This window comes from Sapajus apella, unplaced genomic scaffold (assembly GCF_009761245.1).
Source record: "Sapajus apella isolate SASKATOON/1434 unplaced genomic scaffold, GSC_monkey_1.0 scaffold10, whole genome shotgun sequence".
Classification (NCBI taxonomy): Eukaryota; Metazoa; Chordata; class Mammalia; order Primates; family Cebidae; genus Sapajus; species Sapajus apella.
Window position 1 is genome coordinate 27,089,583 of NW_022436950.1, and position 23,071 is coordinate 27,112,653.

The 23,071-nt window shown below is 32.3% G+C and overlaps 1 protein-coding gene across 4 annotated transcripts in view; it reads left to right on the top strand.

Moving 5' to 3' along the window:
* Window positions 1-23,071, top strand: part of ERBB4 (erb-b2 receptor tyrosine kinase 4) — a 1,187,662-nt gene that overhangs the window by 145,073 nt on the left and 1,019,518 nt on the right. The gene's annotated exons all lie outside the window — the stretch shown is intronic.

The window sequence follows — 23,071 nt, forward strand, 5'->3', positions numbered from 1 at the left end:
AACTGCTCATGTCATTAAGTAAAAAATATAATACATATTAGAATCATTGGTTTGCGTCTGCTTTGGCTTAAGTAGGTATTATGAACCGGCCCCCTCTAAATGTTTGCCATACTAAAACAATTGAAATGCCTTTCTTGGAGCTCTCTGTAAGCCATGACGTTTCTGTAAAGGGTATAATAGCTAATGTCTAGGAATTGTTACTGTATGTGGGGCATTAATCTTATTCTAAGATCTTTATGTATGTTAACCTAAATCTCACAGTAACTCTCTATCATAGGTATCTTGATTATCCCCCTTTTTCAGAGGAGGAAACCAAAGCAGAGAGATTGTTGGTATTTTGCTCTGACCAGAGAGTGAGTGAGTGACTAGACTTGGGTTTTTTGAATCCAATCTAGTAATAAAGTCACTGAACTATACGGCTTCTTAAGTTAGGCTTTTAAAAAACTTTGGTAAGCTTAAGTAACTCTAGAAAATCGTCTCTGGATTCATCCCGAATTTGGGGTTGTAATGGGCTAATAGACTCCAGCAAAATACAAATTTGTCCCAGATCTTTTAAGGACTCCTCTGGAGTTCATTAGAGCATTTTAAAGTAGAATATTGCTAAAGTATTTCATTGTTTTCAATGTCTTCCAGACAAGTAGTTACCCAACTCTTTCTATTTGAGCACACTTTTAAAAAATCAGAATTTTTGGTGGCATATCTTAAAAGTATTAAAAAGACCCTAACGCGCATAAAGCCATCAGTTATAATTAACACACAATCATCACTGCTATATAAGACTCTCATAGTATCTATAAAAGATTCAATAGTTATTTACTGGGTTGATCTTCCTGCTGTGTAAAAAAGAACAACTGTTTGCTATTCTCTTCTCTCAATACTCCCAAGCCAAAGATGCTCACACATAGCGGTAAGAGTAAAGGTATGATCTTTCCTTATCATAGGCTTACTTCTTTTTTATTTTAGGATATTACGTCAACAGATAAATTAATCATGATTCAGTATCCATATCCTTTGCATGACTTACCTCTATTTTCTGTTATATTTATTTATTTATTTAATAATATAATCAATGCTTATAAACCCACAACCAATTGTAAAATATTATATAAAAGCTGTATGTTCCTCCCTGTTCTTTCACCTGCCTTTCTTTCCTCTGCTTCACAAAGGTAATCACCATTTTGAAGCGTTATTCAAAATCTGGGAAAAATTAAGAATAATGCAAAGATCCTGCCTTGACTTTTTAGCAGATAGCATATCAATTAAAGAGACCAAAGAACCCTACTCTATACTGCATTAGATAACTCAAGAAACTTTACATATAGCAGACACGACCATTTTAGCATGTGTACTCAGTTGTAACATCCTGTTCTGTACTGCATTAGATAACTCAAGAAACTTTACATATAGCAGACACTCCCATTTTAGTATGTGTACTCAGTTGTAACAATGGTAACTTTTAGATATTGTTTAAAATTGGCAGCAAACCTGTGAAAGGTTTGTGTTTTACTAATGTATTTGTATTATGCTTATTGATAATCACTACTTCGATCTTGAAGTTGACATTTAAGGCCACCTCATCTTAAGTTAGATTTGATCCAGTTTCTTCCCTTCATGTCAGTGTATTTCAAAGTCAAAATATGACTAAACAATGATTACTGTGTTACTAAACTGTATTTTCAAATGCAGTGTTATTTCCTAAAGTTGCTTTGTATATTTTTTTCAGTTCAGTTTTCTGTATGTCTTCATTCATGTTACAGGGCCTACACACTCAAAATACTTTATTTTTATTAATTTTCCAGTGCTTGAATGAGACACTAAACAAGATAAGTATAGAGAAAATTATGGAAATACATGAAATAAACAAGTACATAGAAACACATGGAAGAAAATATTTAACATAAATAGTGAAGGTGTAGTATATACCATTTTGGATCTGTAATTCAAAATGAATATTTATGGTCTATAAATTGTTTCTAAAATTTACATTTTAAGGATGAATATTAATAGAATAGTATTAATAGAAAGATATAAATGGTCAAGATGGTGGTCCAGTTTTATTATTGTATCTGAGGCCTTATTCACTTGCATTTTCATGTTGACAGAATGGTTAATAATTTCTAGGCAAGAGACTAACATTATGTGAGAGAGAGTACAATTAGAATATTAACCCAAAATAATTTTCTCATTGTAAAGTTAATATTTTTGATGCCATATTTAAAATACGAGGTAAATTTATTTTACTAAGTTATTCAAATTTTGGAAAATATAGTTATGAGTATAATTTAGCCTAGGGTTTATTTCCTCAGGAAAGTCCTTTGAGATTACATTTGTACATGAGACTGTTTTAGTTAGGGCTAGATGCTGTAACAAATAGAATTTTAAAATGTATAAAGAATAAAGCACAATAGAGAATAATATTTTAATCATTCAGTAGTTTAAGGCAGATCCAGTAGAGTTAGAGGTAAAGGGTATGCAGGTGGATTCTATACCACATAGTCATTCAAAAACTCAGACTAATAGAAATTTTGCCATATTTAGCATTTGGCTTTCAAGATTACCTTACTTCATCAACATCAAACTGGCAGAGGGAAATGGGAGGCATTTTTGCACCTGGCCTGAAGTGGAACAGATGATTTCTATTACGATTTCATTGGCTAGTACTCAGGCACTTGTTCACACTTTACTGCAAAGGAAGCTAAGAAAGACAAAAATAAACATTTTTAATAAACGACCAACAGAATTTGCCACAGTAACATTTTTAGGGGGATTCTTAGAAGAGATTTTATTTTGGGGTCTGGCAGATTTAAGATCAAATCTTGATCTTTCTTGTACCAGCTGAGCAATTCTAGAAAAAGTATCTTCTCTTTGTCATACTGTATACATATGTATCATAGAAACAAGAACATCCACACACTCTACTTTCACAAGTATTACTGTGTGAATTGAATGAAGTAATGTAAATAAGGTACCTAGAGTGCCTGAATGTGTGCAGCCAAAGTGGTTTGTTAAGTAATGATATATTATTATATCATATATTATTATCATGTCATAAGTAAATTAATCTTCTCACCTATTTGCCAGCAAAGAATGCTCCCTGTTCAGTGGTTTTGATTAATATATGTAGAGTTTGCTTTATGGATAGAAAACTTTTATAAAAAGCCCCCTTAAAAATGAATGTGGGATACCTCAGAAGGGTAATTTTTTCCTCCTTATTGAAATAGGCACTAAAATTTTTAGTTTAGACATTGAAACTTTTAAAAAACAGATTCTTGAGAAAATGGGACCCAAAGGTACTTTGGTTTGTAGGTAAGCAGGGTCTGCCACATGGGACAGAATAATTTGAACAGGTCCAAGTAGGTTCAGGTTTGGAGAGAGTAGAGAGGCATATTTAATGGTAGAAAAAAGAAAATGCAAAGGATTTGAGCCATGCCAATTTGCCCAAGGCTTGCGTTGGAGGCCATTATAGCTTCACTGGGTATCTTACAGCTTTCTCTGTCAGTCCTGAAATACCTTAAAGCATGGAAATAAAAAGTAGGGTGATTATTGGGAAACAAGAGTGCCATAAGTAGAAAACGATAGGGGAGCAGCCACCTAATAAATCTCTGATGCCATCCTAAATCAATCTGTCTTAGTTAGAGAATATAATCTTAGCAGAGAATATAATATCTGCTCTCAAGCTCATAGTTTATTGAAATATCTAGGTTGGCCATTAATGTAATATGATATAAAACTCGTATAAGGCAAGTGATATGTGATTATGGCACAGAAGATTTGCACAAAAAAGGGGGGATTCATAAAGAAAGCATTTGAGCTGCATCTTAAAGGAAGATTGGGAACTCTCTCTGTGCTGTTTTAGATTAGCTTAATATCGAATGACATTTTAACATTTTAATTTACTTGTTTGCATTCAATATCTCTTTGCCCTGATAATGCATCTGTTTGTCGTACTGAGCTCTGTATATCTTTGTTATCTAATAGAATTTATTACCTAACAGGTCTCAGCAGAGAGATAGATTTTAATAATGTTTGTTGAATGAGTTAAGACATACAATTCCTAAGTAATTTTGAAAATTTATCTCTTCCTTTTCTCGATGCCTTTTCTTAAATTTTAACTTGAGGAATCTTGGCTTCTATTCTTTTTTGTTACATTTCCCTCTTGTCGTTTTTCTGACTCACTTTTTTAAAGATTTATTTTATGTAATAGGAAACATTTTTGAGTTACTGACCATATCATTGAGGCATGACTCAATAATTTAAATGGCTTAGATATCTGTGAAGGGACTAAGGACATTAGTTTGAGTGATCCACAGTCACTCTGAGTAGTCTTATGGATTAGGAGAAACAGAGATGCTTTTCCTTTTTTATCATTGATGTATATTTTACAGACACTCTTAAAAGCCTTCATTTTATGTTCATTTTGATGGTTATGTGTCTGTAGTAACCAATAAAATGTGCCAATAAAAACTGTAAAGATAGTGAATATTTCAAGTTCTATTCAGTCATCCTGAATACCTAAAAACTGTGTCATTTACCTATAATCCTTTTAAATTTAAAATTTCACGTTATTTTATTTTGTCAATTTTGAGTCGTCTCGTTTCTGTCTATAAAATAGAACAAAGACAATCATACATATATACTTTATATTTACATACGCCATATATACATTTTTAGTATAGACAATCCTATATAATATATGTCAATATAATATTTACACTACTGTACAGGAGAGACTTTGAGGAATCCATAATTTTACTGACAATGCTGTGGTGGTATATCTTTGAGGGCATAGAATGCAGAAGGTCTAAATATTTTAGTTTGGAGTTAAAATTCATTTTGGGAGCTGATAAGGTTTTGTTTCAATGACAGAGGATATACTTAATTTACTTTAAGTAATGTTTGCTTATTAAACAAACATATTAAATATCAGCTATGAATCAAGCATTGTACTAGGCATTCTGACAGAAAGGTGACCAAAATAAGTCTTATCCTTAAGGATATAGTTTACGATTGATAGTGGTCATGCGTCTGTTAATCATATAGCCAAACAGAAAATTTCATAAAACTTATTGTTCTAATTGTTGTGCATTAAATTTAGCTGGAGTTTTAAGTAGATGGCCTAAAAGAATTTTACTGGTGCATTTTAGGACATCTGTTTTCTATTGATAAGGCATAAGATCTTGATGAGTTTGAAGTTGTCTGTGTTTAAAGTAATGGAAATACTAGTTCATGGATGATGGCCATTTATTAAGATGTGAACACAGCAGTGAAGGAGAACTGATGAGGTTATATGCTATCTCACTTTCACATATTTTAGGAATCTCATCAGAGCTTAATGTGTCTACATGAAAGGAATTGAGCATTTTTAGATTTGTTATAACTATTTTTATTTAACCATGAAAATAACTATTTTTATTTAACCAATTCTGCATAGAATATTTACAATAAAACTGTTATATGTAAAGTAAGACCTTTGGACCATAAAAACAATTAACGTAGTCCCTTTTATTAACTTGAGCCTTCCTTATGTCTGAAAGTATTAAGCTTAAAGAAGAAAAAATAAAAAGACTTGTGGAAAACATCCAACACCAATAAAGAAATTAAGGAAATATGATGTCTTTTGAGCAGTGTCCTAGAGAAACCTTTCAAAAATCCATTTGAAGAAAAATGCATATGTATTAGATATTATAATCTATTTCAGTGAATTACATTTTGTAATCCTTCATTATATATTGAAGGACATGGCATAACTTTCCTTTCTAGCATCAAGGTCACCAGTGGTATTTGAGCAATATAAATGAAGCAAAATAAAAAGAATAGATGTCCCAAACATATTTTTTTGGCAGAATTGTTAGCTGAGAAAGACTTTGTATATTGATTTTTTAAAATGTGTATAAATTCCCCCAGAGATGACAGGTGAAAAATGATTTTATTTTTTTAAAACAGTAACAAGAAAACAAAATTAAATAAAACTTGATATTTAGAATGTTTCATAGCCTACTTAAATGTATTAATACACCCTTGAATAATACTTAAAATACTAATCAATGAGGTCCCTTCCCTGAAGAGGTACAATGTACAAATTCTTAATAAACTCACTAACAGTGAAAATTTATTTTGTGGTATGACTCCATTTTAGATATGTTTTAAATGAAAATTCCTGAGATGTTACATTTTAATTTATGGATAGACAAGTCATTTAAGATTTTGCATTTCAGCTTTTCCTCATTTAAAGTAATGCATTTTTCTTTCCAGACATGTCAACTTTGTTATTATATTACTAAGGAGGAAAATCACTTACTCTTTCTGAACTATTCATTTTTCATTGGTGAAAGGGGGCTATTTCTTTTATTCTAGAGGGAGGTAGCACAGCAGAGTCAAGAGCAGAGTTTTTTGAAAAAGACAGACCTGGGTTTGAGTTATAACTCTGTACATGGGTTATTACACCATTTTAATAACATTAGCTGAATTTCACCTTTGTCATAAGTAAAATTATTTTTTGTATGTTTTTGAAAGTTAGCAATCACATGAAGCTCTGAATATGATTTAGAATTATACACACAAAAGAGAGGTAAATTTTAGTATAATGCCAAGAACACAATACATGCTCAACAAATGATTTTTTTTAGTAATAGTAATATAGTATGCACTAGAACACAAATCCATGGAGACTTGTAAGTTTTGCTCACTGTTATATTTCCGGTGCCTGGGAGAGTGCTTAGCAAATACAAAGTGTTCCGTCTTTGCTAAAGCATTGTATACAGGAATGAGTGAGTGAGTGAATTATTTTATCCCCTAGAGTGCTGATTGACCAGAGAGTTGAATTTTTCATGCTTTCTTAAGGTAACCGAAAGCACAACAAGTAAATAGGGAAAATATTAGATGTAGTTTTGCTTTTGATATCACATTTTTAGCCTTTAGTAATGTATACTTTGAGCGCTAAGTAAAATCAGTAACTTTTGAACACTGATCTCTATTTCTGACATAACATGCCCATATGTATATACAGTATATAGTTGTTGTAGAGGTAGCATGATACTTTAGTGAATACTTATTTCTAATATATGTATTTGTTTTAAAATTGTGCTTTATGTCTCCTCTTTTAGCTTATTGGATAATAATTATGTAACTACATCACATTTACCTAAATGTAAGAGGGGTTTGCTAATGTTATGCTGAAACATCAAACTTAGGCACTTGGTTAGGAAGCTGCTAACTGAAAATTTGAGATTTTGCCCCATAAGGGTGGTTCTAACCAACCTACCTAACCTGTAGCCTACATACCTTCTCATCAGTTTCTCAGATTCCATAAAAGCTGCTTATTAACTTGCAAAGCAGGTAAACATTGCAGCTGATAAGTTAAATAATATTTAGAGATGCCTTGTTCAGTTATTTAGGTTGGTCCATTTCTGGTTGAGGTTCTTCTTTGTTAGAGAAATCCAGCAGCTATCTAATATTTTGAAGTTAGAAAATAAAATTCCTCTCATCAGCAAATTTGTGGTACAACGTATGTTGAGGCTCACAAGATTGGTTGTAATAACTGTCTGTTATTCTTAGGCATTGTGTTTCAATGTTCCATAATACCTAAGAATATATGTATGTGTATGCCCACAATAATGACGTTTCTCAAGATAGGAAGTGAAAAAAAATATCCCATGAAATATGACATTTCTTCTGCTTCCAGGCCCAGTCCATTTTTATGATGCCTGACTTTGTCCATTCCAGTTTACCCTTGACAACCCTCTGGAGGAAAATGATCATGACTTCTTTAACCCTAGTTTTTAACCCTCTGTGCCCTGGCTGCTCAAAATTCCCTTTGCCCAGTTCCAGGTGTATCATCAATAATAACTGAGAAGAATAGAACCATTCTTGAGGCATCTAGCCTGTATGTATTTAATGCTGGCTTCAAGATCTTCCTGTCTAGCAGTTCTTCCCTTTCAAATTTAATTGTTTGAAAGCATATACTTTGTCCTATTCTAACCACTTCAAATAAAATGCTTTAGGAAGAAAGTCTTTTCTGATACCAACTTTATCTGTTTCAAATTGTGCAACAACCAGTTAGTAGTTCTGAGTTACAGCTAGTTCCAACCGAACTAGAAAATCATTTATTTCTTTGTATTTTAATAAATTCTTTGTATCTTTTTATAAAACTCTAGTTAGTACAATCAGATTAGTCATGAGCTTACTGATTACCCCTCAACTAAGTATTTAACACTCACTTCAAATATCATGGGATCTGTATAGAAGCATTATATCCTCTCTAAACACGTATCTCCAAGAAGGTATTGCAATATGTTATAATATTTCAGAAAATTCTAATATTGATATTACTTCTAGGTGATGAGCCTCAAGAGATCAGAAAACCTTTTCTTGAGCGTGATTTCTATATGCACCTAGTTAATTATACAATGTTCTGAATATAGTATGTATGAAACCATCTTTGCTGGTAATCATCTTTGTTGCTGAGCTGTTCACATTAACCAAAGCAAGTGTACTCTTGAGAAATAAAAGCATATGCAAAGGGATATAACACTTAATTCTCTCATAGGAATTTCAGAATAAAGTGAATTCAAAATGTTAAAGGTTCAAATGTGTTCTCACTGGCAGGACGTGGTGGCTCACACCTGTAATCCCAGAACTTTGGGAGACCGGTGGGTGGATCACCTGAGGTCAGGAGTTCCAACCTGGCCAATATGGCGAAACTACATCTCTAATAAAAATACAAAAATTAGCTTGACGTGGTGGTGTGTGACTGTAATCCCAGCTCCTAGAGAAGTTGATGTGGGAGAATCGCTTGAGCCCAGAATATGGTACCACTGCACTCCAGCCTGGGAGGCAGAGCAAGACTCTGTCTTTAAAAAAAAAAAAAAAAAAAGAGACAGAGAGAAAGAAAGAAAAAATGTGTTCTAGTTGCAAGAGACAGATTGTATCAAAGTAAGACTTCAGTTGAGATAGAAAGTACCAAAGTCTTAAATTATGGTGAATTCCAGACATGAGGCCCAAATTCTGGAATGCAGCTGTATGCATTCTTACTTTTTGCTTCTTGTGGCTTTTGGCACTTTAAAACTATGCTTGATATTAGCTACAATTTAACAAGTGTTTATTTATAGTTAGCTTTGTATCCGGAAAATGAGATATTATCTTGTTCCATACACCAAATCAAAGAGATTCAAATAACCATACTCCTTTGTAGACAGATACATAAAATATCTACCTTCAGAAGTATTTCTAAACTGCATGAATTCAGCTTATTCTATTTGCTTGATTTTTAATACTAGAAGGGATAAGAAAAGATGATTCTGTATGGTTAGAGTACCCCACTTTCTTCCAAAATGATTGGTCAGCTTCATTCATTCATTTACTATTTACTTAAGGGTTCATTCAAAATTTATTAAGAACCTGTTACATTCATGCCACTATGTAAGAAATATACAGATGAATAAGACAAAATCATTGCTATAAAGGAACGGCAGGAAGATAATCAGAAAGATACACAATTTCAAGACAACTTAATGATCTCAATATTAAAATATGTGGTTGATATTATGGAAACAAGGAAACCTATTTGAGTAAGGGGTGGTAACTTAATTCTGAAAGAACAAGGAGAGTAGTAAGCTTATTCCAGGTAGAGGAAGTAGTGTTGCATGCAATAACAAGGCAAGTTAGGATGAATGGTACAAGATAAAGTATAGTTGGGGCCTAGATCTGTTTGTTTTATGCTAGGGAATTTGTCCCATAGGGGAAGGTAATGAAACTTATTAATGGATTTTTTCTTTTTAGTAAGAAAGTAGTATATTTGCTTTTACAAAAGAGAACTCTCTTGGCGGTGTGGAGAATGAATAGGTGGCTTTCTAATTGCTCATATATGGAGAGGGAAATAAGTTTACGATCTATTTGGCAGTTTTAATTAACAGGGTATCTTGACTCCTGGTATCTGTCTTAAGGACATAGTAGATGATTGTGCCATTCCCCACTCAAACCTGGAGAAAGAAGGAGAGATTATAGGATGTATGTGATCAGTTAGTATTTGATGTGCTTAAGAGACATGAAGAGACAATACAAATATCTTAAGGCAATTGAATTAAAAAAGAGGTTTGGGCCAAATATAGAAGTTTAGCAATAAGTGTTTATCTTGAAGATGAATCCTTGGGAGTTAATGAAATACATCCAGTTGAAAGATATCAAGTGAGAAAGGAAGGAAAACACAGAAATAAACTTCAGGATCAGTATCAAAAGACGTGGGGAGAGGGAGATATACACAGTGACTGGTCTTAGCTGGTAAGATAGAGAGTGACTGTCTTACCGTTCTGGCAAATATGGAAAATAGGGGTATTAGGCAATGCTATTTTTATATCTTACTTTATCTGGTAAGATAGAGAGTGACTGTCTTACCATTTTAGCAAATATGGAAAATAGGGGTATTAGGCAACACTACTTTTATAAAAGGAAATATTAGCAACCCACAGGTAGTTTCTTAATGTGGATTAAACAATTGGTCTCCCTATATGTCAGACTATCAAATTTTGGATATGGAATGATTTAAAATCAGAATTTTCAATATATAAATTCTGTTTGGACATTTTATCTGTTAGTTACTTTTTCCGTAAATACAGGAGAACTGTTTTCCCCATTCTTTCTACTGGAAGTTTATAGGAATATTAGAGATTTTTTTGAAAAAAGCAAAACAAAACCAAAAAGACCCACGCAACTATCTTTTCTCTCATGATTGAGGGATTGACATCTTTACTATTAATAGCAACCAGAAAGATAAAAATAAGAATAATCAAAATTTCAGTTCTCAAAATTATTTCATGAGCATAAACTAGATTTTGAAAATAAACTAGGCTTCATTTTGATTTATATCAAGAAGAGAGTTGTTTGATTTGTACAGATAAAGGTGATCATGTATAGGCTTGTTTTAATCTTTAAATAGGATCCTGACTCACATAGATAGACAGATAGGATTTTCATAGCTTATTTAGAAAGTAAAACATGGCTTCTTCATGAGTGAGGGGTATATTCAACATTGTTGTCACTGATTTCCTTCTGGAAATCCTTTGGTAAAAAAGCACTATGTTCTACATATTTGAATACCTTATGAAAACCCCACACCATTCAGGATTTATTTTAAATATAGAATTAAGCCTAACAGGTATAATATATTTATTCAACATGCTGAAGTAAATCTTGCAGAAAAAGCATTTTTACAGCCATTGCCTGCAGTTTTAAAAAGTTAATTTGTCAGCCCCGAGATCCATCACAGCTGAATTAGGTTACTTAAGTCGTTTATTTGCATTAAAGTGTAATCTTCCAGTTAGTTTGCCAAACTGTTGAATTTTTTCTGTCATAAGCATGAAGATTGCAGCTACACAAACAATTCTTTTTTCTCTGTCTTTTGAAAATAACATATTATGGTACATCTTGTAGAGTAGTAGTTAGAGTTATGTGTATATATATATTCATTTCACAAACATGGAATTTAAGAACAACAATTCTATTCTTCCTTTGCATTTACTCATTCTCTCATATTGAAATTCACTCCTGAAATTTAACTGCCAGATGTCTTCTTAGGAAAATCTGTATTGGTTTCCATTACCTTTAGAAAACTAACTTTAGGTGGAAATGAATGGTGAAAATGAATGCTGTAATTATATCATTACACCAGCATAAATTATTGCCATTTTGTGCTAAATATGGTTATTTTTTTGCACATATATTGCTATTTGAAATAGTTATAAAATTAAAATGTAGCTATTAAAGGGCTTCTGGCTGATAAGAGAAAATCAAATGAAGTCTTTGGACATGACCTTTTCATAAGTTTCTGTGCTAATGTAATGTCATAGTGGTTTTAGGAATTTGTCTCTTTGGGAGCAGAGTAGTAGAGAAGATGTCACAGCCCTTTGTCTCCTTGCCCTAGACTGCCAAGAGCCCCTTTTCTTATATACTCCCTCCGTCACAACAAGGAGAGAGAAAAATAACTGGGGTTAACTGAAAAGGGTAATTTGGCGCTCTGGGTAAGATGCTGGAAGTGATCCCAGCAGTAACAGGCCAGTCTACTTGTCTTAAGTCACTGCTAAAAATCTGGACAAGAATTTTGATGAGGTGTTGCAATAACACTGTAACTCAATCTGTCCTCAAATTGGTCTTATAAACTTCCACAGATAGGGTCACAATTGCTGTCACTTACTTTTTATGACGTTTTGCTTGGAGGAAGGAAAAGCAGCTTCTGTGCTTATTAAGAGCTTGTAGCCACTGGGTCTGGAAAGTATTAATGGAGCCTCTCATAAATTTTAGGACACCTTTATTCTAAAATACAACATAGAGGTACTGGTAAAATATATAGTAGCCCATTAGGAGTAATATTTATAAAAACTCATGCATGAGATCAAAGTGATTTAATTGAACAAACATCAATCAATCAATGACAACAGGTAATGCACTATGCTCAGAGTTCTGTAGGACATTGGAAATGCAAAACTGTGGTCCTTAAAATTAATATGTGATAAACTAGGAAGCCATAACATGTGCCTCAGTAATCGTAATAAATGTAGAAATAATTGTCTTAGATAACACAAATAACTAAAGGTCTTTATATTTGCTGTGACATCAGCCTGAATTGTGCTTCCCAATTACTGGAAAAGCTCTAACCTTTCACAAAGCTTTCTTCAGTTTTCTTCTCATCATTCTTTTTTCCCTTCCCTGAATTCCTGAAAGCAGGCAGATTTAACATCTAAATGTTTGGTATGCTTTGTCTCTTGAGGTGAATATTAGCTTCCTAAGGTTAAAAATTGCATGTTAAAATTTTATTTGTATCTATCGCAACATCCGCTAAAGTGTCAGGGATAAAATAATTGTTTAAAAGATTTACTAGTTAATAGACTGTACTAAAACATTCAGTTAATATTTTTTCACAAATTAGGAAAAAGTTTGTTAATTTTGTTTCTTTCCTTCTTTCTTTTAAATAAGTAGAAACTTCTAAGAAACACGAATGAAGTAAATATGTGCATATTCTTAGAATTAATCAGTATATTTTTAATAAACATAAGATGTTCTTCATAAACTAGTTGTAGGGTGTAGGTAGTCAGACCAATTGATGGTTAACTGGTAAGTCATTTGGGAAAAAGAAATATGTTAGGTCTTTATTACATTGCATATAATAAGATAAATTCCATGCAAAATTGTGGCTATTGAAAATATCAAACTATAGGAAAAAGTAAACATATTTGATTTATTATTTTTGAGTAAATGGATAAAGATTTTCTAAGCTTAAAAACAATTGAAAAAAATTGATAATATTTAACAACATAAAAGTCAAAAGTACCATATCCCAATATAAAAAAACAATAAGGTAGAGAAAAACGCCACTTCTTTGCAGAAAGAGGCATAACACCCTCAATGTTTAAAAGGGTTATAATATTGTAAGTAAAGTAGTAAGTCCTGAATGTATTGGGAAAGAAAATGTACAGAAAAATTCACAAAAGAAGAATACAAAAAATGATAAATTGTTTAACTTCTCTAACAATAAAATAATTACAAATAAAAATTAATGTGAGATACTATTTTTCTGCTATTAATTAAATATCTATATTAAACAAGTAATAATATAGTACAGGAAAAGTACTGCTCTTATTCATGTAATCTAGAAAACACTTTGCAAGTGTCTGTATCAAGTATTATGGAGAGTTCCTTATTCAAATATTTTCATTTTAATGAATCATTCTCAAGGAAAGATTCAGAAATTCAGGCAAAATATACATATAAATTAATACATTCATTGAAGTGTTGCTAATACTAGATACATTTAAAAACAACCTGAACTTATAGTAGGATGATGTGAAGTACATAATTATAAATTCAGTTGTATACTACATATTATCATGTTATAAAGTTGTTTCATTGCAGAAAAAAACTCCACATTTTTACATAGGGCTCATGAAAATAATTTTCAAACTGTAATATCTGTATATGCACATGTGTGTTTATAGTGCATATACATATGCGTGTATAATACAAATATATATTGTGTATGTGTGTGTATGAATATATGTGTAAGTATAAATGTATATTGTAAATATCATATAATGTATTTGTATGGGTGTGTGTGTGTGTGTGTGTGTGTATGTGTATAATAATACATATTTATAGTGAAATGCAAAATCTAAATTAGTAGGCCTGGGGAGGTGTCTAAAATTCTGTATTTCTAACAGAGTCCCAAGTTATGCTGTTGTTTCTGTTCCATAAACAACACTTTGAGTAGTGAGGATCTACAGAATATCACAGGCAGTAAAGTTCTGTGGGAAACAGTGTTTAATGTTAAGGGAAAAAAAAGAATGACATCATTTGAAGTTATAATATATAAAACAAATTTAACATAGGTTAGTTCTGGGTAGTTGAAATGTCAAAAAAAAAATACAATTCTGAGCTTTGACTTTATCAAGATTTGGTTATATGTGAGGGTATATAATACATTTGTGAATGAATTTATTTTTGTTACATTAATTTTAGGTAATGCCTAGACAGCTCAACTGGATTTTTATTGGGGCTCTGATTTCTTTTTACTGGCCATAATGTGATTCCATCATGAATAAATTTAATAAGACAATGGGAGACATGACTGATCAATTGGCAGAGAGCCCAATTTTAACTCAAAAGTGTTGATTTGGTGGCATTTGAAGACATGCTGCAATTGGAGAGTTAAGAAACTTTTAGGTTAGAAGAGAAAACATGGCAAAATTAATGTCTTTCTCATCACACATGTACATGTATTATTATCACTTTTTTCTTCATGCTTTTCCAAGCACTAAGTAAATTATACCACAAAAGACAGTCTGGAAACTGGTATACAGTTGAAAAAGGCTACATTTAGATTACCTTTAGTACACCTTTCCAATGTGGAATGAGAAATACCTCTGTAGAAGTGGTTTCTTAATCATTTAGATACAACTGCTTCTTTTGAGCTAACCTTTGACATTTTATCTAACTTTTTGAACTGACCCATCTACTTTTTGTAAGATTTTGGTGTGGTAATTTTGCTGTATTTAGAATAATTTGCCTTGTTTTTCCTCTGAAATATAAATAATGCTTTAAGTTTGTTAGCATTTTAAACAGGAAAAAATAAGCAGTAATTAATTTAAATCTTTTGTGTGATGTGGGAAGACGTTTAACTGTGACGTTTTTTTCAGTTAAGATACTATTGTTTTCTAAATTATGGAGAAATAATCAGTTTAATTGAAACAATGAAAACAAACAAAAACCTATCCCCTTTGTATTAGGAAATTTAGATTGCTTTAATTCTGACTACTCAACATATGATTTGTGTTGTGAAATAAAGAATGAGCCTTTAACTTTGAAAATATTGTTTGAATAAACTTTAAGTAGGTACAATATATTGGATTCAATCTCTAATTATAACCAAATATCATCAATTGCTATGGTATCCCAGATGTGATTTAAACAATTATTGAAAAAGGGTGCAAGGTAGCAATTATAAATGATAAATATGTATGCATTTTCAAAGTGCCCACAATTCCTGTGAGAAAAATACTCTATAAATAATAGTTTAATACATTAAAATATATTTAATATAAATGAAATATGTTTACATATAACTTTCATGTATTTTTTATCAAGTATACTATCTTAAAATAAATAAGCTATAATCCTGATGTCAATTTCCTAAACAAAGACATAAATCAGTTGTAAATCTGTTCCTATCACTTAGCATAACATCATACACACACACACACACACAAACACACTCACAGAGTTGGTCCTCAGTATCTGTGGGGTATTGGTTTCCATGACCTCCCATGGATACCAAAATTCATAGATACTCAAGTCCCTGGTATTTGCATATAACCTATACACATCATCTTATATACTTTTAAATCATCTCCAGATTACTAGTAACACCTAATACAATGTTATTGCTATGTAAATAGTTTTTTTTTTTACTTTATTAGATACAAAATAGTGGCAAGCAATAGAAGAATATACATATTCAGTACAGACACATTTTTTCCCCTGAATATTTTGTACTTATTATTCATCGAGTCCACAGATGTGGAACCCATGGACAGAGAGGATCAACTGTGTATATGTAGGGGTGTGTGTGTGTGTGTGTGTGTGTGTGTGTGTGTGTGTGTGTGTATAGTCATGCAGTAGAGTAGCAGAAAAATATAAGATCTTAAAAAATCTTATTAGATGGCAGCTGTAAAGAGACTTACTATCCTTAGACCTATTGAATAACACTTTAGCTTTTTCTATATTTTTAAAGTAGAACTGAAACAGATGCCTGGTAGATGTGACTTTATTTTGTACTTTATTTTGAATATTTAAAAATGCTTACTATGTTTTGTCTTTCAGTGCTTTCAACCTCCCACTGGTGGTACGGAAAACACTTACACACACACACACACACACACACACACCCCCACCCACCCACCCACCCCAGAGAGAAAGTGAAGGAGGGAGGAGGGAGAGGGAAGGAAGGAGAGTGAAAAGAAAAATATACATGATAGAAAAATTCAGTGTTTTTTTTCCCTAAAACATGAGGGTAGGGGGATTAATTTTTTAGATTGCTTCTCATTGTGTCACTGTTATTTTGTTATGATAATTTCCACTTGATTTCTTTTATCATTTCCTTTTTTCTCTTTGCCAAAATTAGCTTATTAAAGATAAAGAGCTGTGGAAATGGACTTGTTGGCAATAGATTGACAAAGAATTTTTAAAAAGATCTTTCTGGCTCAAGATAATACTCAGTGATCATTCCTGATTAGACGTTAGTGAAGGTAGTCTATACAAATGTTGACTCTATTTCCATATTTTGTATTGATAACTTTTCATCACACTGCATTTCTATATGGTACATTGTATTCATTTCTTATTTCATAGATATTTGAATAAAGGAGCTGTTTCTAAACTCCACATAGCTATGCTATTTCTTATCACTGTGTGGTTACTGGCATATTGACAACTACTTTGTTGCTGTGTGCAAATGGAAAATCTTGTTTAAACATGAGCAAATGAGCAGAAGATAACTTAATAATGACTTTGAGGTAACTGTTACATGAGCTTCACTTATCTTTACTAATGCTTTGCTACAGTTAGAATTTGTTCCTCTTCTTTAGATAATCAAATAAAATACATTGCTAGAAAATTTCAGCTAACATTTAAAGGTTTCAATTGTGAATTCACAAACATTGAACACTTCACTTGAACTTTTCACTCATGAGGCTAAGTAGTAAAGCAGATTTGATTATTTCTACTATAAATGTAATGACCTTTAAAATTTTTCAAAATTACAAAAGGAAAAGCAATTAGGGGCCATAATAATGAATATTAAAATATTTTAGAGCTTCACCTATATTTTTTCTTTTAATGGAACTAAAATAATCAGTTTTATATATTTTATTAGTATCAGAAATTTAGCATAAATGGCAGTGCCTACTACATGTCTGCAGAAGTTTATAAATTGTTAACTAGAACATTGGTATTGCATATGATATAATGTTGATCTGGTATAGACCATGTGTTAGTATAAATGTATAGCACTACACTATGTAACTTCAGAGAAATATTAATCATGTAGCCACAAAAATAAAAAAAAAAGATGAAGATTGAATAAAAATATCTAGTTCGGAGTGAATTTTACCAGGGAAGGAAAAAAATGAGTGCTTAGAATGATGATCTTCACATTTTAGATGAAAACAGCTCTCTCAAGCCTGATTTCCCAGAAGATGGTACCCCAGTATCTTTGCTGAAGACAAAAGACCACTGGAGGATTATGTCATGCATAAGAAAGTATTTCTCGCTGTTAATTATTGCTAAAAATCTCAGTGTTTCCTGGCAGAGTATGTATCTCCATCTCTAAAACAGGATTGTCAGATATTTTAATGCTCAACGCAGGGCTCTTTATCTTACCAACTTAGACAATGAACATTGTTTCTATTAAGAATTTTGAAGTTCTATATGCAGATGGCATATAGAACAGTATTTTGTTTAAAGCAGCTCCTCTTTCTCAGAGAGAAAGAGAGGCACATAATGACATTTCAGTCAACAATGCTGCTTTAATAACAGTGGTCCCATAATATTATAATGGAGCTGAAAAATTTTTATTGCCTAGTGTCATTGTAACCCTCATAATGTTGTGGCAGCACCATGTGTGCTATTATCTGTGAAGACCTTCCAATGGGACAAGATGTGACTGTGGAAAACAGTGATACTGATGATCCTCATCCTGGTCCATGCAGGCCTGGACTAATGTGTGTTTGTGTCTCAGTTTTAACCAAAAAAAAAAAAAATTAAAAAAAAAACAAAGATAGGAAAAAGCTTATAGAATAAGGATGTAAAGAAAGAATATTTTGTTATCACTGTACAATGTCCTTTTGTTTTAAAGTAGGTATTATAAAAGAGACAAAAAGTTTAAAAAATTAGAAAGCTTATAAAGTAAGAAACTAAGGATTTTTTAAACTTAACCTTAAGATAAGCTAAGTTAACATATTATTGAAGAAGGGAAAAGATTTCTTATAAATTTAGGGTCACCTAAGTGTAAAGCATTTACAAAGTCTACAGTGGTATGCTGTATGCCCTAGGTCTTCACATTTACTCACCACTCATTCATTGACTCACCTAGAGCCACTCCTAGTCCTGGAAGCTCTGTTCAAGGTAAGTCTCTTAGACAGGTGTACCGTTTTTATCATCTTTGCTGCATTTTTATTGTACTTTTTCTATGTTTAAATACACAAACATGTACCATTGTGCTAAAATTGGCTACAGTATTCAGTACAATAATATGCAGTGCAGGTTTTTAGCTTGGGAGCAATAGACTATACCATATAGCCTAGGTGAATAGAAGGCTATACCACCTAAATCTGTGTAAGTAAACTCTCTAATATTTGCACAATGGCAAAATTGCCTGACACGTTTATCAGAAAATGTCTCAATCGGAGAGCTGTGCATGAATGTGTGCGTGCATGTGTGTGTTTGTGTTGGCCAAGGACATTTAAGTGCTTCCCAATTTCTGTCATTTTGGTACCATCTTTATGACTTTACAGTATCACATAAGATCTATATATTACAGGGTATCTTAAGCAGTGGCACCAAAGGCAATGTCAACAAAATAATATCCATATGCAATTAGTTAAGCAGGGGAGAAGGTATAATGAAGGTTCTTTCCTCTCTGTCCCAACAAGTGTACTTCGAGAGTCCAGAAGTTAGGTGTAGACAGATTAAACAAAATTGTGTTTTCTCAATAGTTTGCCCGCTTCTTGTTCATTCTTTGAACATATATGAAGGGACTTCAAAAATTTTAATGAAAAATTGGAGTTAGAAGTTAAAACTATAAGCTTTCCTTCTTGATAATGTCCATCAAGGTCAAGACACTTTTGTAAATGATGATTCCAGACATTTAGTTCATCCCTAAAGAACTGATAGTCCTAGGAATTTAATCATGTCAAGGCAGTCTTTCTTACATCATTAACTGAAGAAAATGAGTGCCCTTTAAAGATATTTTAAGATGAGTAAACAAAAAGCAGTCTGAAGGAGCCAAATCAGGAATGTAAGTTGGATGCCTAGTGATTTCCCATTGAAACCCTCACAAAATTGCCCTTCTTTGGTGAGAGGAATAAGCACAAGCATGCTTGTGGTAAAGAAGGACTCTATGGCAAAACTTTCCTAGATGTTTCACTGCTCAAGCTTTGGCCAGCCTTCACAAGACACTGTCATAATAAGCAGAAGGTCAAGAAGCAAAGTGCCTTCCAGAAAGTCAAAAAGCAAAATGCCTCTAGCATCCCAAAAAACTGTTGCCATGACCTTTGCTTTTGACTGGCCCACCATTGCTTTGACTGGACCATTTCCACCTCTTGGTAAGCATAGCATTGGATGTGCTTTGTCTTCTGGGTCATACTGGAAAATACATGTTTCATTACCTGTTATAAGTCTTTAAAATTTTCATTAATGCTCTGCTTTTTTCTGCAGCTGATCTGGTCACAATAGTTTTGGCACCCATTGAGTGGAAAGTTGCTCAGCTTTAATTTTTTAGTCAGAATTGTGTAAGCGCAACCAGTTGGGATGACTATAATGTTGGCTATTGTTTCTGCTGTTAATCATTGGTCTTCTTCAATTAGGGCATGAATAAGATGAATTTTTTTTTTCTCACAAATTGATGTGGATGGTCTGCCACTGCAGGCTTCATCTTCCACATTGTCCTGTCCCTTCTTAAAACAACTTATCCATTTGTAAACTGCTGATTTCTTTCGGGCATAGTCCAATAAACTTTTCATAAAGCATCAGTAATTTCACCCTTCTTTTACCAAAGCTTGACCTTAAATTTGATGTTCTTGCTTCAACTTTAGCAGAATTAATGTTACTCTGAATGGGGCTCTTTTCAAACTGATGTCTAATCCTTCTTAATGCCTGAAAGTATTTCCTGTTCAGACATGATATATCAAGTTAGTATGAGTTTATTTTGGTACAAAAAAATTGAAATCCATGCATATATTTTTCATAATATTCATTTTTCTATGGACTTTTTGAAGTCTCCCTCATTAAAAAAAATGTAGACTACTTTCTTCTAAGAGCTGTAACATCAAGAATTAGGTAATAATCCACATTTACACTCTCAGAGATGGAGTTGCCCAGCAACTTGCTACTGATGTAACTTCTAAACACAAAGCACACGTACAAGTTGCCTTAGAAAGAAAAGTTATATTAATGGTAGAATGGTTGCATTACAATTTTTTTGTTGTTGTTGTTGTTAAAAGATCAGGCAAGATTAGGTATCAAATAACTGTTCTTCATTAGATGAATTTCATATTGATTTAGTTATATATGTAACTCTTTGAGTCTAAGCCAATTGTTAACAACAAAACGGCCTAATAGTATTTCTTGCCGTTAAAATATTCAGCAGTATTATATTACTGTGTGAGTACCGTAACTAAACTTTGAGAGATTTCTCTCAACAACCTGAGACTTCTGTGAGATTCTTCATATAGATGATATTTATCTGGCTTGGTTAGGAGGTATGTGTTTTATTAGAGTAAGTTAATAATTGATTCATATGAGGATATCTGACCTATAGTTACGTTTATATTGCAGGCCAATATATTCCTCTAACCAAGACTTACCACATAATCATTAACAAACATCTTTCAGTCGTGTATTAATTAGTCTGGAAGGAGAACATCACCTCTTCTCTGCTCCTTTCTTCCCCTGTTTATTTCTAAATATCTTTTCAGTAATATCTAAATTAACGACTCTCTTACTTTCCCCTTTTAGTTTAGGTGCTATCTGCTATGATTGTGCTACAGAGTAACACCGTGACTAAAGAAATCTTTTTTGCCCCAAATCATATGCAGTTAAAAAAATTTTTAGTTTTCAAAGTAGAGGACAAACTAATAGGTGCCTTTCTGGAGGCCAAGAATGGAATTGACACCATTCTTGTCATTTATCTCACTTGTCTTATGACGTTCTAGTTCTTCCTCTTTGCAAATATGTGTGTGTGTTTATATTTGTAACACTTTCAGATAGACTGATTAATTAAAACTTGAAGCTGTCTGAAAACATGGATAATTTGTGAAAAATGATAACTTTCAAAGAAATGAACAGAAGGCACACGTGTGCTGTACACACACACACACATATCATTTGCTTTTGTGCAAGTTCACGCTTGGTCACAGAGAAATGATGGGAAGGGATGCACATTCATTCTTTATATTTTTGGAGGTTTTGTTTTATTGTTGCTATATCATGTACTGTTCCCTTAATATTTTTGTTATTTATTATTTACATATTTATTTTGTGGATTTTTAATTCGCCAACTTCCTTCAAAGTCAAAATGTCTCTGTTAAGGTATTTGAAATGTTTTAGTCATGGATGTAATATACAATATTATTTGTATATTAAAAATAAGCCACTGAATAAAGTCTGTTTGCATATTTTTATGTGTAAATGCATGTTTTCAGTAATTACATGTTTTATGTCAAATCATAGTTGTTTTACGTGTGTGTATATATATATTACATATATATATATATATATATATATATATATGTTATATATATATATAATCTTCACTGATTTTATTAGCTTTCAACCATCTCATATAAAATGGAACTATGACTTGATACTTTAATACCTTACATTTTATATTCTTTTCACTGTTAAAGTTATTTAAACTACCACAACATTATTCTTAGTACTTTCATTATTGATTACCTTGCTTAACAAGCTATAGTAAATGTTGTAAAAATTCTGAAATAATCCTTGAGTAAATAGAACACACAATAATAATATAAATTGTAATTATAGTTCTGATTATTGTGAATGTATCCTCAGTTTTATTGACTAAAAAAAAGGCTCCTAAAAATAGCCAATACTGTAGTCTGATTAATAATTTAGCAAGAAGTATTATAGGAGTTGATTATGCTGTCCTCACATGGTAGTATCAAATCAGTTGCAACTGAATTCAGACTAGGGTCTGTCAACTTAGCTTGCTGTACAGTATTGGACAAGTTGCTAAAACTCTGTTCTCTCTACCTAATCTCTAAAATGTGGATAATCATACTTTCTTGGGCTTATTTTAATTTTATTTTTGCTGTTATACTAGATAAAGTATATAAGGATTTGTAGATAATCTGAGATATACTAACCCACTTAATAAGTGTTATTTAGTGTTGTCATCAACCTCATTATCGTTTCTATTATTGTAATCATTAAGTACAAAAAATATTCTTTCAGTAGATTAACTTTTGAAGTTTCTTCTGTTTTCTATATCTATTTACTGCTTTTTGTTTTCATTTTTGCTCTTTAGTACAGTATTAAACTTGTCCTGTATTGTACCACTTTAATCTTGTCTTGAGAGATGATGATTGGGTGAATAAGGCTATTCCAGGCATGAGATGAGTGTGAACAATGGCATGGGAGAAGAAGGTAAGATATTAGTGTATAAAGAACTACAGACAGCTGGGCATAGCTCAAGGGTTGACCAGAGATGTGGTCAGGCATCTTTTTATGGCACGCTTTCAGAGCTAGGCAAAGAAAGTCTGGAACTCTGTAGGATTTAAGGTCAACAAGG